At 32.3% G+C, this 16,109-nt stretch overlaps 1 long non-coding RNA gene across 5 annotated transcripts in view; it reads left to right on the top strand.

Moving 5' to 3' along the window:
• LOC123391636 overlaps window positions 1–16,109 on the top strand; it is a 129,492-nt gene that overhangs the window by 22,792 nt on the left and 90,591 nt on the right. For all 5 annotated transcript variants that reach the window (XR_006606319.1, XR_006606321.1, XR_006606322.1 and 2 more), the window contains exon 2: window positions 7,573–7,698. This is a non-coding gene — a long non-coding RNA (uncharacterized LOC123391636). The remainder of the gene's footprint in view (window positions 1–7,572; window positions 7,699–16,109) is intronic.

Raw genomic sequence — 16,109 nt, 5'->3', positions numbered from 1 at the left:
CTTAGTGTCTCGTACCCAGGTACCGCATCCCCTACCCTCCTCCCCTCCAGCAACCCTCAGTTTGTTTCCAATGATTAAGTCTCTTATGGTTTTTATCCATCTCTGATTTCATCTTGTTTTATTTTTTCTCTCTTCCCCGATGATTCTCTGTATTGTTTCTTAAATTCCACATATGAGTGAGATCATAAAATTATCTTTCTCTGATTGACTTATTTCACTTAGCATAATACTCTCTACTTCCATCCACATTGTTAAATAGCAAGATTCCTTTTCTTTCTTTCTTTCTTTCTTTCTTTCTTTCTTTCTTTCTTTCTTTCTTCTTTTCATCACTGAGCCATATCTATCTATCATCTCTCTCTATATATACAGATATATATATATATACAGATAGATATCGATATTTATATTTATATTTATATCGATATCTATCTATCTTTCTCTATATATATGTATCACATCTTTTTTATCCATTCATCTATAAATGGACATCTGGGCTTTTTCCATAGTTTGGCTTCTGTGGACATTGTTGTTATAAACATTGGGGTGCAGGTGCCCCTTTGAATCACTACATTTGTATCTTTGGGGTAAATATCTAGTAGGGCAATTGCTGGGACATAGAGTAACTCTATTTTCAAGTTTTTGAGCAACCTCCATGCTATTTGCCAGATTGGCTACACCAGTTTGCATTCCCACCAATAGTGTAAGAGTGTTCCCCTTTGAATCCTCGCCAGCATCTGTCAATTCCTGACTTGTTAATTTTAACTATTCTGACTGGTGTGAGATGGTATGTCTTTGTTGTTTTAATTTGTTTTTCCCTGATGCCAAGTGATGTTGAGCATTTTTCTTGTGTCTGTTAGCCATCCGTATGTCTTTGGAAAAGTATCTATTCATGTCTTCTGCCCATTACTTAACTGGTTTGTTTGATTTTTTTAACTGATGATTGGATTTGGTTTGCTAATTTGTTGACAAAATTTTTGCACTCATGTTCTATAGAGATATTGGCCTGTAGTTCTCCTTTTTAAGATTGTCTTTATCTGGTTTTGGCATCAGGTTAATGCTAGCCTCATAATATGAAAGTGGGAGATTGCCTTCCTCTCTTATTTTCTTAAATAGTTTGAGATAGGTATTTACTCTTGTTTAAATTTTTGGTAAATTCACTATGAAACCAGCTGCCCCTGGACTTTAGTTTGTTAGTTTTTTTTTTTTTTTTTTTTTTTTTTTTTTTTTTTTAAAGATTTTATTTATTTATTTGACAGAGAGAAATCACAAGTAGATGGAGAGGCAGGCAGAGAGAGAGAGAGAGGGAAGCAGGCTCCCTGCCGAGCAGAGAGCCCGATGCGGGACTCGATCCCAGGACTCTGAGATCATGACCTGAGCCGAAGGCAGCGGCTTAACCCACTGAGCCACCCAGGCGCCCCGAGTTTGTTAGTTTTTTTTTATTGCTGATTTAATTTCACTGCTAGTGACTGGTCTGTTCAAATTTCTTTTCTTCCTGATTCAGTTTTGGAAGCTTCTATGTTTCTAAGAATTTATTGACTTGTTCTAGATTGTAGAATTTCTTGGTACATAATTTTTCATAATATTCATTTGTAATCTTTTGTATTTCTGTGATGTCAGTTATTTCTCTCCTTTTTTATTTTTTAAAAGATTTTATTTTTTAAGTAATCTATACACTGAACATAAGCTTGAACTTACAACCACAAGACCAAGAGTCACATGCTTTACCACCAAGATACCCCCAGTTTTATCCATCTTCTCTATTGTGTTTTGTTTGTTTAGTTTCTATTTTGTTTATTTTTGCTCTAATCTTTATTGTTTTTTTTCCCCCTTCTATTTGTTTTCAGTTTTGTTTTTTATTCCTTTTCTAGTGCTTGTATTTGTAAGGTTCTAGAGATATATCAACTTAAATTGTCAAAAAAAGTGTATAGTATTTGTTAAAGTAAAAATTATTCCTCTGTATAATATAGTTGTTTCTGGACTTCAACATCATAACGTGTATAAAATTTCTTGCTGTATTTTAAGATAAATATTTAATAAAACCTTAAATGCTAGAAATATTTAAACAGGAAGTTAAACTACTCCTTCCGGCAGATATGGTATATTGGTCAGCTTGAGCTGTTATAGCAAAACACCACAGACTGGGTTGCTGAAACAACACATATTTTTCTCAGAGTACTGGAAACTGACAAGTTTAAGATCAATGTACCAGCAAAGTACATTTCTTAGGCATTTTTTGTGGCTGGCAGGTGGCTGCAAGCTTGCTATATTTTCCCATGACCTCTATGTGCACATTGGAGAAAGAGCTTTCTGATGTATCTTCTTTTTTTTTTTTTTAATTTTTTATTTTTTATAAACATATATTTTTATCCCCAGGGGTACAGGTCTGATGTATCTTTTTATAAGGACACTAATCCTATGGGATTGGGGACCCACCCATACAAACTCAGTTAAACTTAATTATTTCTTTTTTTTTTTCCTTTAAAGATTTAATTAATTTATTTGAGGAAGAGAGAGAGAATGAGCAGTCGTAGGGGCAGAGAGAGAGAGAGAGAAGCAGACTTCCCACGGAGCAGGAAGCCTGATCCTAGGGCCCTAAGATTATGACCTGAGCTGGAGTCCAAGGTGGATGCTCAATCAGCCAAGCCACCTATATACCCCTAACCTTAATTACTTCTTTAGTTTAAATGCAACCACTCTGGGATTAGGAGTTCCATATATGAATTGGGGGAAGAGGACATAAAATTCTGGTTCATGACATACAGCAGTACTTTATACTATCCTTCCACAAGAAAATATGTTTATCTTATTATGACATTTGATTCTGATAAAAAAATTTAGTCTGGTAAGAGATAGAATTTTATAATGAATGTCAACAGTAAGATTATAATATGTTCTTGGGAATCTGAATTGTAGCCAAATATAATTGGTTCATGAAACTAGTAGCTTATTTTTATCCCAGTATTTTAACATTATATTAGCATTATTATTATACATTATTAACATTATTATTCTCAATATATTAACATTATTATTTTTCCAAATACTAAATCTTGCCAAAGTGCAGTTTTAAGAACTTTATTCTACTTTTTAAAAATTTTTCTGAAATTTTACTTTTCTTCATTGACCCTGTAACTATCAACACTCATCTGAGTATACAACAGCAGAAATAGCCAAAGCCAAACACTTAAATATTAACAAATGAAATTGTAACAAATGAAATTGTAACTGCATTAGTATAGTGCAGACTGAAACTCCATAGAATTCAAATAATATCCCAGGATTAGCTTTGAGATGCTGAATAAAAGATAAATGTGTCCTTATATTTTTTACTAAGTTATTGTACATTTGTTTCATCTGCTGAGAAGCTGAATTTTATGCAGGTTTGTTGAATAAACCCTGAAGTCTTTTAGGTAAGAGCTTTAAGGATTGATATATTTCTATTCCTTACTTGTATCAAAAGTACAATAAAGACACATCGCCATAGTATCGCAGACACACACTGGACAGATAATGGCTACTGGGAATCTGTTTATTTTTACATTGAGTACATAAAAGATTTGTATTCAAGCTGTGGATCATTCATAGTGTATTTTAAAATATATATATAAAATGGCTAGATGTGTCATACTTGATATTGAAAATATATACTTGCCAGCCAGTTATTTATTGGGTATGTTTAGATATTTCTTCCCATAAGATAAAAGAGAATGGTAGTTAAATCATTACTAGTGAAATTTAACAATCTTGGGTATGATTATTTTAGAACTTAGCTAATCTCTCAAAATTATACCAGTATACTATAGTTATAAACATATGGAAGTAGATATAGATTGAACTTAAGATATAAATTTAGGCATAGATACATCTTATATAGACATAGTATTTTATGATTATGTATTCTATTAGTGCATTCTGATTATATTTCTAAATACATACATTATAATAGTGTAACATATACACATATGAGAGAGGAGAGTTTGCACAGGTTTTATGAGCATTATAGGAATATTAAAAGAGATAATGCTTGTAGAGTTCTTATCCCTGAACTTATAGGTATTAATGATCAACATAGGACAAGTACTCTCAGAAATTTTTTTCAAATGCCTCATTTTATATAAAAATATATGTATTAACAAATTTTAATCTAAACAATGGTGATTGCTTACTTTCTTGGAGATGTAGAAAAAAGGAGTAAATGAATATTACAAAATAACTGGGCATGTCTGCACTGAGGATCAGCATGCAGCACTAGGAGCTCTGCTGTGCCCTTAAGGGCCATCCTGCTTCTGCAGTTACAAATGTTCCTCTGTAGAGATTGTTATAGCCAGAATTGCTATTTGGACAATCTTTATTTTGACCTTCCCATCACCACATTCAAAATGGAGAGCGAATTTAGGCATAACTACATTTGTAAGCAGTCTACACCTGGTCTTATTTTCTTTAAGCAGCAGTGTCACTTTGTATCTATGTCATACCTGGAGATGTATACCCATACCTCTCACTGCCATCCTCTCTTCTTTCCAATAGGAAAAAGAAAAAAATAAAAGCATTTTGAAGCATTATACTATGTATATTCTCAAGCCTAAGAATCACTGCTCAGTCTTTCTTAAATGTACAGGGGTTAACTTGTGAGGTTATGGACAGCCACACAAAATCTTGGGTCTGTGTCACAGCTAAGTAAATATGCCAATAGTTTAGTATTAAAATCCTAATCTCTCTCTCAAATTCCAGTATACAGCCTCAAAGAAATTGTTCTACATTTCTGAAGAAAATTTTGATTGATATTAATATATATTTAATAAAGCTATAAAATTATTTTTCATATGCCTTATTTTAAATACAGCATTAATCCACAATTTTTTATACAAAATTTGGGCCATGGGATTTTAATGAAACGTTGGTGTAATTCATGCACTTTAGGGTAAATTTCTCAAATAATTTTTGGTTTAGGAATTTTTTTGTGTGTATTTCTAATGTACTGTGATCTGATATTTTTGTAAAACAATAAAATTATTAGGCAAAGTGAAGTGAAAAATACAATTCGGTTTTAATTATTAGACAACAGATATATGAGTATATACATATAGACATGTACATATAATTTCACATTATAGAAATATCATTAGAGAAACATAATATAGGTAAATAAAAAACCTAAACCTTGTTCATAATGTGCACATAAGCACTTAGTAAAAAGTATTGTCATCACACTCATAAATGTCATTTTGCAATTAGAACTAAACAAAATATTATGAGAGAAGTAGAAATTCCCCACGTAAGTACCTACATGTAAACGTTATACAAATATTGAGGATATCTGAATATAAAGTATTGATTGTGACAAATGTGCTTATTGCTTTCTTGTTAACTATCCAATTTACCTTGGATTGGTAACATTAATTATAAGAAATAATATGTATCTATATTCTTTGTAAGTATTGTTCTAATAATATTCATGTAAGATATTTAAAGAATTTCAGCAATCACTGGTTTATTATCCTTTTTCCAAATTAAAAAAAGTACTAATTTTTGTAATGCATCTTTAATCATTTACTGGTAATATATTCCAAAAAATCATTCTGTGAAATTATAGTTAGACAGCTTTAAGGGAGAGAAATAAATAAATATTGGGACCATTACAGTTCTGTATGTTGATCTTCCCTTGAAGAAAATTAAAATTCAATGTGTTTAAGGAGTTCAGTAATAATTATTTTATAAGTGTGGAAGATCAAGAATATTCATGGGGGCACTGTGGTGGCTCAGTATGGAATCAAGTCCCGAGTTGAGCTCTGCATTCAACGTGGCATCTGCTCGTCCTTCTACTACATCTCCTCCCCCTACTTGGGCTCACTCTTTCTCTCTCTCTCTATATATATATTTATCTCTAAAATAAATAAAGAAAATCTTAAAAAAAAGAATATACACTACTTCACTGATAAACTTTGTTTAATTATGGAACATGACAATATTCTGCAGAAACTCTGTTCTTTACATAGAAGTTTCCCAACAAAATCATCAATGATCAAACAGGATACTCCCATTCAAAGAGAGGGTCTGTGATTTTTCAATGGTAGATAAAAAGAAAAGTTAGAATATTAGAAGAACAGAGTTTCTATAGATGAAAATAATGAATCAGTTGTGTTCCAAGACTTAAGGTGCATCTGTAGATTCAATAAACTGCAAGCAAACACACTTTGTTAGCTATATTTCTTCCATGGATTGGACTCTCATATTGTTAGTTCTTGTATATTTTGGGCATCGGTGTCCTTGGAAAAACAGTTGAGTTTCATATTTTGTCACAGTATTACCAAACATTTCAAGTAAACATTTGGGTACAGCTTTCCACTAATATTTTCCCAAGCCAGTAGAGTACTTTGGATGTATGCTACTGTAGCATTTAAAAATTTTATGTATTTATTTGGGAGAAAAAGAGAGAGCATGAGGAGGGGGAGAGGCAGAAGGAGTAGAAGACTCCCCACAGAGCAGGGAGCCTATTGGGATCATGACCTGAGCCAAAGACAGATGTTTAACTGACTGTGCCACCTGGGCACCTCTTACTATAGCATTTAATTCAAAAAGGATTTCAAAGTTTGTTTGTTTTTTTTTTTAATTGTTTTGAGCTTAATTCTTTATGATTTGTCTCAAAATGCTGCTAAAGTTTGATGTTTTTGCTACTTCATTGGCTAGTCTGTAAGAAGACATATGGTATTGATTTTAGTACTTCATTTATGGTTACAAACCCAAACAATATATAGGGGAATCACATTCTGGATAAGAACAGTGCATTTTGATCTTTAAATTTTCAAAATTACTCCCATCATCATCCTCTGGTTTACTACAATATCACCCTCAGAAATGCATGCCTTTCTTTTTTTCTTTTTTTCTTTTGACAATACCAGTGGATTGCAGTTTGCTTTATTAAAGCCAGAATTTAAATTAAATTGTAATTATTTTGCTTACCGGGTTATCTCTAAAAATCTTTGAAAAATTTTAAAATTTTAACTAAATTTACTCAATTTTTTTTCTTTTTTCTTTTTTCTCCCAACTCCAGTGTAGTTAACATCTAGTGCTCTCGAGTGTTGTATTAGTGCAGTGCTTCAGCCGGGCCAGATATTACTCTGTGCGCATTAAGATAAATACACTCACTCCTCTTCCCCTTTCACCAGTCCCAACCCCAGTCTCTTCTTTGGTAACCATCTGCTTGTTCTTTACACTTAAAAGTCTGCTTTTTGGGGCGCCTGGGTGGCTCAGTGGGTTAAGCCGTTGCCTTCGGCTCAGGTCATGATCCCAGGGTCCGGGGATCGAGTCCCGCATCGGGCTCTCTGCTCAGCGGGGAGCCTGCTTCCTCCCTCTCTCTCTGCCTGCTTGTGATCTCTGTCTGTCAAATAAATAAACAAATAAATAAATAAATAAATAAATATTAAAAAAAAAAGTCTGCTTTTTGGTTTATCTTTCTTTCTTTTTTTCCCCCTTTGTTCATTTGGTTTTTTTTTTCTTAAATTTCACATATGAATGAAATCATATGGTATTTTACTTTTTCCGGCTTATTTTGCTTACCCTTGTACTTTCCAGCTCCACCGTGTCATTGCAAATGGCCAGATTTCGTTCTGAATAACATTCCGTTATGGATATACACACCACTTCTACTTGATCCATTCTGTTGATGGGCGCTTGGACTGTTCCCATAACTCAGCTATCGTAAGTAATGCTGCAAGAAACATAAAGGTGCATGTAAATCTTTTCAAATTAATGTTTTCATATTCTCTGGGTAAATATCCAATAGTGTGATTACTGGATCATAGGGTAGTTCTATCTTTAATTTTTGAGGAACCTCTGTACTGTTTTCCACAGTGGCTGCACCAGTTTGCATTCTCATCAGCAGAGCACAAGGATTCCTTTTTCTCTACATCCTCATCAACTCTTGTTGTTTCTTGTGTTTGTTTGTTTTTTTTTTTTTTTCTGATCTGACAGGTATGAGGGGATATCTCATTATGGTTTTGATTTGCATTTTCCCCAAGGATCAGTGATGTTGAGCATCTTTTCATATGTCTGTTGGCTGTCTGAATATTTTCATTGGAGAAATGTATTTTAATATCTTCTGCCCATTTTTAACAGAATTATTTTTCTTTTTTTGGTGTTGAGTTTTTTAAGTTCTTTATGTCTTTTAGATTCTAGCCCCGTATTGGATAGATCATTTGCAAATATCTTCTCTTATTCAGTTGTCTGTTCTTTGATTTTGTTGATTGTTTCCTTTGCTGCACAGAAGATTTTTATTTTGATGTCCCAATAGATTATTTTTGGTTTTGTTTCCCTTGCCTCAAGAGACATATCTAGGAAGATGTTGTTAAAGCCAATGTCAGAGAAACTGCTGCCTGTGCTCTACTCCAGGATTTATATGGTTTCAAGTCTCAGATTTAGATATTTAATCCATTTTGAATTGGCTTTTGTGTATGGTGTGAGAACGTGGTCTAGTTTCCTTTTGTGTATTACTGTCCTGTTTTTCAGCACCATTATTGAAGAAACTTTTTCCCATTACATATTCTTGCCTCCTTCATCAAAGATTAATTGTCCACATAATTATGGGCTTATTTCTGGGCTTTCTGTTCTGTTCTGTTAATCAGTATGTCTGTTTTTTGTTAGCATCAGGGTTTTTTATGGTTCCATACAAATTTTAGAGTGTTCTAGTTCTGTGAAAATTCTGTTGATATTTTGATAGGGATTTCATTAAAGCTGTGGATTGTTTTGGGTTGTATGGACTTTTTCACAATATTTATCTTTTTTATATATGAAGAATCCATATCTAACATCATACTCAATGGTGAAAAGCAGTTTTCCCCTAAGATCAGGAATAAGACAAGGGAGTTTAATCATTTTAAATCAACATAGTACTAGAAATCCTAGCCATAACAATTAGACTAGAAAAAGAAGGAATAGAAGGCATCCAAATTGTTAAGAAAGAAATAAAGTTTCACTATTTGCAAATGACATTATACTATATAGAGACTCCTAAAGATTACATCAAAAAACTTCTAGAACTGATAAGTGAATTCAGGAAGGTCACAGGATACAAAATCAATGTACAGAAATATGTTACATTTCTATGCACTATTAATGAAGTGGCAGAAAAAGAAATTAAGAAAACAATTGTATTTACAATCAAGCTGAAAAAAATACCAAAGAGCTGAAATACTTGTACCCTGAACTATAAAACATTGATAAAATAAATTAAAGACAACAAAATGGAAAGATATTCCACATCGTGGATTCTAAACAAATATTATACCTTAATTTTCATCAATAAATAAAGTTTCTGAAGTTAGAATGATTATAAAATGACCATTTTATCACTTTTCACATACTTTTGGGATACAAGTAATGGACTATCCTCAAAGTAACCAATGTTGTAATGTAAAATTAAATTACTGCTTTGAATTAGTATGCTGGTTGTCCCCCATTTTACTCCCCATCCATATTCAAAACCTGACCTTGTCTGTGCATCAGTCAATGTCCTGGCAATGCCAAATTGCTGTCAATTTATAACATTTACTTTCAATGTCTAGGGTTATATTGTCATGAAGAAGTTAAAAAAAAAAAGTTAATTAATCAGCACCAATCCCCAGGTTGATTGATTGATTGGTTATTTATTTTATTTATTTATTTTAGTACTGTTTTAGAAGATTCTGGGATAATTTCCTGGCAACACCCAGGAAAGTCTTCAAGGAGAATCTTGGATGATATCCTGACAATGTCATATTGCTATAGAAATTTCAGTACACTTATTCTTACTTTTTGTACTTATTTTGTCATAGATATTAAAGCAGTTTATAAAAGAGTGCCAGTACACAGTTATATTTTAGTAGTTCTAGAAAATCTTTGATTAATTTTAACTTTTAAGCCTTAATTCCTTAATACTATATGCTCAATGAAATATTGTGTACCCTTTATCTTTCTTTTTTTCCCTTTTCTTTATATTCTGTATGAATGTATCTTGCAAGTTTAGATCTATGATCCACTTTAAATTAATTTTTTGAATATGGTATGAGATAAAATCAAGGTTATTTTTTTCCTATGGTTATCTAGTTATTCCAGAAAACCTTTGGAAAAAGTTTCCTTCCTCTATTAGATGCTTTTGACATCATTATCCAAATATCAAAGGCCTTATAAATGTGGGTTTATTTCTAGTCCTTCTTTATACTTGTATAAAGTATATAAAGTATACTTTATACTCTGACATGACTATGTCAGAGTCATGCTATCTTGATTATTATAGTTTTATTATAGTCCTTAAAATAAGACAATATAAGCAGCACGGTATTCTTCTTCATTTTTGAGATTGTTCTAGATATTAAAATATTTTCATTTTCATATAATCATTTAAGGAATACATTGAGCTCTAGTCATTTGGTGAAGAATTAACATTTTAACAATATTGAATATTTCAGAACACAAACATGAGGTATCTCTCTGGTAATACAGGTATTCTCACATTTTCATAGTAATACACCTCAGGTAAATGTTTAGTGTTGAGCTCTTGTCAGAATTTTTCTACTTATTTGTAAGCATAGCTTTATGGATGCTTTAAAATGTAAATCAAAAGTCAGGCACCCCTTTTTGGACACTTAACCAACTGAGTCACCCCTTTTGGGTGCCTGGGTGGCTCAGTAGGTTAAGTATCCGACTTTTGGTTTTAGCTCAGGCATGAACTCGGTATGTTGAGACGGAGTCCACCTCTGGCTCCACACACAGCACAGAGTTTGCTTCAGATTCTCTCCCTCTGCCCCTCCCCCACTGCAACCCCACTCGTGCTCTCTTTCTCTCTCCCTTTCTCTAAAATAAATAAATAAATCTTAAAAACCTGTTTTGTTTATTCATTAAAGCATATGTGTCATCTTGAGACTCATTGTCTCTTTGAGAATTGAAACATGTAAAGAAATTTTTGTGGGACTACTTCTGGATTTTATCAGGGATATCTGAAGAGTTTTATTGGGGAGACTATGGATTTGTTATGCACTATTTTTTGGAGTGTTGATTATTTATTTTTAAATAGACAATTAATTTGACTCAAACTGCAAATTCTGTGCCTTAGTGGGTAGCTAAAATCTCAGTTAACTTTTTGCATCTTTAGCTGGATTCTGTCCCACACACGCATGGGTTGATGATGATCAAAGTTTTGGGCAGAATTTAAATACAAAATATAAGCCTCCTTTTCTTAGTATCACCTCTCTGTCCATCAGGTATGATGCCCAACTCTGTGCACTACTTCTTCAGAGCAGGGAGAATTCAGATTTTCTATTGAAATTTTAATTTCCTTATGTATTACTAACTTGGCCTTCCTTCAAGAAGTGTTTTTTTCTGTTCTAATTAATAATTCTCAAAAAAATTTATGCTCCTCCATATCTTTTTTAATTTTTTTTTATTTTATTTTTTAAAGATTTTATTTATTTATTTGACAGAGAGAGATCACAAGCAGGCAGAGAGACAGGTAGAGAGAGAGGAGGAAGCAGGCTCCCTGCTGAGCAGAGAGCCCAATATGGGTCTGGATCCCAGGACCCTGGGATCATGACCTGAGCCGAAGGCAGAGGCTTTAACCCACTGAGCCACCCAGGCGCCCCAATGCTCCTCCATATCTTTCTCCTATTTTTGTTCATTCTCCAATGACTTCAAGTGTTTTATTGTTGTTGTTTGTTTTTCTTTAAAAATAATACTGTGCAGAATTTGGAGTTGTTAGCTAAGTAAAGGTAATATCAATAAAAAACGTACTTAGACATGCTGAAAATTAACAGTTAGATTAAAATCAACCAAAAAGTTAATGTGACAAAAACAATTACTCATATACTTAATTTTGTGGTAATATATAGGAAGGTCTTGAAGATTTTTTGAATACTTTTAATATTTTCCCCTCTATTAAATTAGTAGAACAGATACTGAGAAAACAAAAATTAGTTGTAGAAAGAACAAATACAATTTTATATATAATAAAATTTAATTTTTCAGGTTTTATCTTGTGAGATACTTGCATATAAAATCTACACCTATCCTCAGTTTATAATCTTTTGGAGAATACAAATTAATTTTTCCCCTCATCTATGGTGCTTTTAGTTGCCACAGAATTTAATGTTAATGACAATTTGTTTTCAAAGTATGTGTAACCCAGTTTTTAGTTCAGTTTTTGTTTTTTCTGTAAATTCTGCAAAAACAGTTAGGAAATTCAGTCAATTATTTTTATTGGAAATAATGTGACTCAGAGCTCCATTGACAGATAAGAAAAATGGGGAATGCAAATGATGATGAACATCTTTAATTTTTTTTTTCAAAAAAATTTCCTATTAGGGTAGAATTTATTAGACATTTGGAAGTAATTAAATGGGTTACAAAGATTTTAATATCCAATGTATAAATATATACAAGGTATAAGCAAAAGTATGTGTTTGTCTCCCATAAAAGCAAAGTAAACTATTCCTCTCTCTTTTCCTAAAACCAAAAATATTGAAGGTTCTAGAAGGAAAACTTATTAAATTAAAGTTTAATAAATGCTTAAAGTATCTTTTTATAAAACAGTATTTTGGGGTTTATGGGTGTTGGTATTAGGGAGAATGGGCTCAGCAATTATAAATATGCAAGAAACTATCTATATACAGAGATAAAAATTTATGTTCAGAGTTTATCTAAAATGAAGCATTTATCCCTCTTGGACTTATATTTTAGTTGTCTTGAAATAACAGTTTATTGTGGATAGCATATCAGACTTTTAACTATAATACAGCATGCTAACAAGTATTGTGGGTAATGAAAACCAAATTAGTGTAAGCAGTTTTATTAAATTGTCATGTGTTTGTTTTCCTTAAATATTTAGACTTCAGAGAAACTAGTCTATTTATTCGCTTGAGGTAGTGTAAGTAGTTTTATTAAATTGTCATGTATTTGTTTTCCTTAAATATTTAGACTTCAGAGAAACTAGTCTATTTAGTTGCTTGAGGTAATAATGCCAAATATAATTAAAACTACTCTCTAATAAGTGTACTGATGCCTACTGTTTTGAGTTTAATTTCACCAATTATGCCTTTGGTTAGCAGCCTCCTACTCATTTAGCTAAAAAACACATTATGCTGTAATACTTGTAATGTGGATCAAGTGCTACAATGAATGGCTGTTTTTGTTGGGTTAGCAGAATCGAAAGCTTTTGCCTTCTAAACAATTAAGAAAATATAAAAAGTGACTAATGAAAATTTATCCAGAGGTCTGCAACAAAATGGCAACGAATTTTTACACAATTTTTATTTTTCTTTCAGACAATACAATATTATTATTTCTGTGTAAAATTATCTTCACAGAACATTAGATAATTAAATGTAAGGAAAACACTAAGAAACAGGGAGTGAAGACTTGGTGCTATGATTAGCATTCATAAATACCAACAAAAGTCCAGCAACCACATGCCAGTATGTTAGAATATTACATACTGTGTTCATTAACATATAGGTTTGTCTAATATTTTTGGCCACTGAATAAAGGTAGATACTTTTTAAGTAAATGTAAAAATTATTATAAATGAGTTCTGAAAAATTCATTACACATTTTCACAATAAGTCAATAATAAAGGATATAGCATACTAATTTATATTTATGAAAAACAGCTCAAACATCAGCCAGATGGTTCTGTGAGTTACTGTGTTTCCAGATCACTATCCAGTATTTTTTCCTTCCATATTGCTTTGCAAAATAAAAAGTATACTTCCCATTAGTTATATTATGCATCTATGTAGAAGCTACATTAAAGATCAAGCCATACAATTTAGAATATTGAGAATTAATTAGATTTGAATTTTTAATAGTGTTGTATTTGAAGAGAAGAAATTTGATGTTTTTTCTAATTCTCCCATAAATACCATGACCAAGTCATGAAAAATTACATAAAATAAGGCATTGTTCCACAAGAATATAATTTTTTACATTTATTTTTCTAACTGATAATTATTATATATTAGGTGCCACATCCTGGGCTAAACATTTGAGATAAAAATCTGAATAAATAATTGTTCCTATCTAAATATTTCAATAGTCAAAAAACAGAGACAAACCTGTAATCAAACCATGTAATTAAGTATGGACTATAAGAGCGGTTTCAGAAAGGAATCATGAATACCTCTTAAAGAATCAGGTCCTTGATCAAGACCCAGTAATTACATTATTAATTTTATAAAAAATTGTCAGAGTGTTTTCAACCAACAATGTATAAGTGATCTCATTGTCTACATCATTTTTTATTACTATTTCTTGGTTTTTTGTTTTGTTTTGTTTTCTTAAGGTTTAATTTATTATTCAACTGAGAAAGACAGAGAGAGGGAACACAAACAGCAGGATGGGAAAGGGAGAAGCAGGCTTCCCGCTAAGCAGGGAGACCAGTGTGATGTGGGGTTCCATTCCAGGCCCTGGGGTCACGACCTGAGCTGAAGGCAGACGCTTCATGACTGAGCCACCCAGGCGCCCTGGTTTCTTGTTTGAAATTTTAGACATACTGATAGGTTTGTAGTGTTATCTTACGGTGGTTTTAATTTGTATTTCCCTAATGGCTAGTGATCTTGAACAACTTTTCATGTGCTTATCTCCCTATATACATCCTTTTAGGTAAAATGTTTATTCATAACTTTTGCCTTTTTTTAATTAGATTTTTTTGTTGTTGTTGGTTTGATGGTTATATTCTGGGACTTCTTTATATATTCTAGATACTAATCCTTTGTCATATGTGTGGTTTATAAACAATTTGTTCCCAATCTGCATCTTGTGTTCATTCTCTTCACATGGCTCTTTACAGAGCAAATGTTTTTAATTTTCATGAGGTCCAACTTATCAATGTTTTCTTTTATTGATCATGATTTTGGAGTTAAATCTAATAGCTATCTGTCTTAAAATTTCTTTTTCTAAAGTTTGTGTTTTTCTTTAGGGTAAATACCCAGTAGTGCAATTGCTGGGTCATAGGGCAGTTCTATTTTCAACATTTTGAGGAACCTCCATGCTGTTTTCCAGAGTGGTTGCACCAGCTTGCATTCCCACCAACAGTGTAGGAGGGTTCCCCTTTCTCCGCATCCTCGCCAGCATCTGTCATTTCCTGACTTGTTGATTTTAGCCATTCTGACTGGTGTGAGGTGGTATCTCATTGTGGTTTTGATTTGTATTTCCCTGATGCCGAGTGATATGGAGCACTTTTTCATGTGTCTGTTGGCCATCAGGATGTCTTCTTTGCAGAAATGTCTGTTCATGTCCTCTGCCCATTTCTTGATTGGATTATTTGTTCTTTGGGTGTTGAGTTTGCTAAGTTCTTTATAGATTGTGGACACTAGTCCTTTATCTGATATGTCGTTTGCAAATATCTTCTCCCATTCTGTCATTTTGTTAACGGTTTCCTTTGCTTTGCAAAAGCTGGCGATTCACAGACCTGTACCCCTGGGGATAAAAATATATGTTTATAAAAAATAAAAAATTAAAGTTTTGTGTTTTTTTTTTGCCTAAGGTTTATATTTCTACATTTCCCATTTATTTAATTCCATAACTAATAATTGAGTCAGTTTTGTATAAGAGGTGAGGTTTATGTGTCTCTGCTTTTGTTTGCTATTGTTATTTACCTATGAATGCCCATCTGTTCGAGTGCCATTTATTGAAAACAAAAAGCAAAAAATACCCCATTCTATCTCCATTGAATTATTTATATAACTTTGTTAAAAATCAGTTGAGCATATTTATAAGGTTCTGTTTTTATGTCCTCCCTGTGGTTATGTTTTTCTGTGTTTCTATCATTCTGTCAATACCACACTGTTACATGACTATAGCTATATAGGAAGCCCTAATATTCAATACAGTGATATTTTTCACATTTGTTGTTACTAAGACTGTTTTAGATATTATAGGGCCCATTTTCCCCCATATAAGTTTTAGACTAAACTTGACTATGTTGACAGAAACATAAAACTTTCAGGGATTTTGATAGCAGGTGCTTTAAACTTATAGATCATTTTATGATAATTAATATCTTTCTTATATGGAGACTTCCAGGACATAAATAAAACACATTTTTAAAAATTACTTAGATATTCTTTGTTATCTTTCATCAGCAT

The sequence above is a fragment of the Mustela putorius genome, unplaced genomic scaffold (assembly GCF_011764305.1).
Source record: "Mustela putorius furo isolate JIRA1106 unplaced genomic scaffold, ASM1176430v1.1 tig00000275_pilon_pilon_pilon, whole genome shotgun sequence".
Taxonomy (NCBI): Eukaryota; Metazoa; Chordata; class Mammalia; order Carnivora; family Mustelidae; genus Mustela; species Mustela putorius.
The sequence above is the reverse complement of the archived record's forward strand: the minus strand, read 5'-3'. Positions and strand labels throughout refer to the sequence as shown.